Source organism: Amblyomma maculatum, chromosome 1, assembly GCF_055883805.1.
Source record: "Amblyomma maculatum isolate TAMU_Amacu chromosome 1, ASM5588380v1, whole genome shotgun sequence".
NCBI lineage: Eukaryota > Metazoa > Arthropoda > Arachnida > Ixodida > Ixodidae > Amblyomma > Amblyomma maculatum.
In genome coordinates this window covers 236857020-236860122 of record NC_139344.1, presented here as the reverse complement: position 1 = coordinate 236860122, position 3103 = coordinate 236857020, and the positions used below count along the sequence as shown (strand labels likewise).

At 40.3% G+C, this 3103-nt stretch overlaps 1 protein-coding gene across 2 annotated transcripts in view; it reads right to left on the bottom strand.

Annotated features, from left to right (window-relative positions):
* Positions 1–1809: 1809 nt before the first annotated feature.
* The window catches only part of LOC146205964 (uncharacterized), a 3588-nt gene continuing 2294 nt past the window's right edge, over positions 1810–3103 (bottom strand). The window contains exons 4-6 of one of the 2 annotated variants that reach the window (XM_084586980.1): positions 2914–2939; positions 2650–2746; positions 1812–2247 (exon numbers count right to left, since the gene is read on the bottom strand). The gene's annotated coding sequence lies outside the window, so the exon portion shown is untranslated. Of the gene's footprint in view, positions 2248–2649; positions 2747–2913; positions 2940–3103 lie in introns of both variants that reach the window. The other variant, XM_084586981.1, reaches the window with a different exon arrangement.

The window sequence follows — 3103 nt, the reverse complement described above, 5'->3', positions numbered from 1 at the left end:
TTTTGTTAGCTTTATTTCACTGTGAGATGTTTGAAATTCTCACGCGAGGTCATGTAACTGTGATGTCATGACCAATATGTCGACTAATCAGGATTTTTTTGGTATTTATTGTGCAGAATCTTTTCAGTCGAATGAGAACTGTTCACTTAAAGTTTAGTAAATGATGTTCCTGCTGCACACCTTGACTAGCACTGCCCTTCGTTCATTGTATCTGCCACTATGCTGTGTGCACAATGTTGATGTGTTGCCGCTGCCATGTATAAGATAGTCAAACTGGCAGTCAAAATCACCCTTATATTGTGTTTTGCATATGAATGGAGGTGACGCACTATAACTGCACAGCTTTACCACTGTCAGGCATCACAAGTTTGTATGAAGAATTGGCTTGGAGTTTCATCTGTAGAAGGAAAAGTAAGTGTGATAACAGAAATCTGAAAGCCAACTCCAGTACTGAACTTCAGGAACTCATAATCCCTTGCAAAGACCACAGAAAGACAATTCTCAAACGACTGAACAGCACTAACAGATGGGATGGGAGAGAAGATGACAACAATTCTGCTTCTTTCTCTACATCACTCATTTGGCTGATTATAAACAACCGGACTGACTCTCTTTTTCAGCACAAGGATATGCCGAGCAAAAAAGTTGCTACAGCCTTTTGAGGTTTGACTTGCACATCTACATCTATATGCCATTTTTAAGTTTCCTGAGACTATAACAAACCCTTGCTGAACTGAACTACTCTGAATTAAAGCTTTCTGCTGCATAATGACACTTGCAAATGCTGTCCGTCTCATTGCCAAATGAAAAAAAAAAAAAGAAACGATTGAATCGGTGATCTTAGACTGATGAAAAGATGCAAAAATCCTAGTACTTTATGAGGGGCGATACCAACAGTATATGTGTTGCATCTCGAAGCTATGCATACTATACACATATATGCTGCAGCATAATATTGCAAGAAAATGTCTTTTAGATGGCATATTTTTCAGTGTCACTGTAGGCTGCGTCACGTGAGATGCGTAACCTATTGAAGAAAGCTGCACGTTCAACGATCGTCCACCAATATATGCTGTGCAGTTTCCAACAGCAGTGCATAATTATTTATGCTGCATGGAACAAGCAGCTTGGCTGCTTTTGCTTCTTTACTGCATGTATGCTGTAGGCCACAGAGACAAGTTGAAATATTTGTATGGTCAGTTTCATTAGTGCTTAATTGAAGTAACGTGCACGCAAACAGGTGTAGGTAAAAACGTCCCCGGAAAAAACGTCTCCGGAAGAAACGTCCCCTGACGAAGCGGCAACTAGGAAAAAACGTCCCCAAGGCCAAAACCGGCCCTGAAAAAGATTTATTCTGGAACACACATGAAAAAAACCAACAAATGTTATGCCATTCTTTCTCGGCTTTAAGTTAAATGTAATCATCATATGGAACGTCCTCTGGGGGCCCGAAATGTTTACAAGAACTGCGTAAATTAAAGCATGTCACTGTCACTGTATTACCGCTGCCATAATTTTTTTTTGTCATGAATGCCCGCATCAATTCGATTTTCGCGGTCAATTCCAAGCCGACAGGTGACACCGCTGTAATAAAGTTAACATGCATCATTCATCATTGCAGTTCGCCACGGAGAAACGTAGTCTCCCAGGTAACGCAAAATGTCACTGGAACGTTATCTGAATGGCCACAAATGTCAGAGAGCAACGTTGCCTGATTGTTGCTAATGTCACTATTTTTGATCACCAGATAACGTTATGCCCTAATGTTCCTACAACGTTCTGAAAACGTTGGCGTTATGTTATTTCAACGTTATGCCAACAAAAAATGACAAAAAAAAAAACGTTGCCTGTACATTACTTTAATGTATTGTAAACAATGCATGCGGTACCTTCCTCAAGGAGCTTCTAGGCAAAAGCTACATAACCCGCAACATCTGTTCCTACTAGACAAGGTGCAGCCATAGCTGATGAATCGTGCATGAGTGCGTTCTGCCTTCCTGAAGTGACTAATGTATGCTTATATGTCGACAAGGCACCGACCAAAAGGCAGTTACGCAGTAATCGTGGTCTGCTGACTGCTGACCGGTCACTTGAATGACACAGCCAGTGCAAAAATTACGTCAGGTGCACATGTGAGATCATTTACACAATTTATTTGGCATGATTGTACATCTGTTGAGTCAGCAATTCCATGAAGAGACGAGCAATCACATAGCTGCCAGGTCATCCATTCCATGAATTAGGCCACTAAATTAAAAGAACAAAAACACAAAAAAGATTATTATTCAGCCAAAATTCAAGACAGCACTTACAAAGTAATCAGACATCTAAAACTAAATTTGCAGGACCAGAATCACTTGTGTGTGGAGCGTGCCAATATTTATCGGATAGATAGTACAAAAATAAAGAACACCAGGACACCCACTGAATTTCCGCTTTTAAAACCATCAAAATTACAGCTGATGCAAAATTGATGGCCTTACACTATATCCTAGAAGTTTACTTTTATGTCCCATAGGTTTTGCCTATGCTGTTCCATATGATATGCTGGTAAGCTAAGTGACTGTGACAAGTCCAGTTTTTGCACAGCTTGATGCACAAGTAGACTAAATGATAGTCCAGCTTCCGTACACAGCATAACAGACCTACCGTTTTTTGCAGCGTGCTGGTGCGTGGCGAAAATGGTCGCCAATGTCATGTCTCATGTCCACTTCCTTGCCCAACAGGCAAGACTGCCGGAGGGCCACTGCGCAAACAAAACAATATCACAGACTTAGGGCAGTAAACCTAGACACACACTGATATTTACTACAAATTAACAAAACCCATTACATCTGTTATGAACTGTGAACACGCTTATGCATACATTGAATTATGCATCTCAATCTATTATACGACTCAATGAATCCACACCTTTTGCACAAGGTTCTTCAGAAGCCCTGAAATGAGCAAAGGAAAAAAAATTAGAAAATACGCAGCAGCAAAAATGGACTGCTGGCCAGAATTTAAAAAATAGCCAAATATATATTTGTGCCAGAATAAAACCACAAATATAAAGCTATAACGTGCAGTGCACAGTAAAATGTTGCTTACAACACCCACT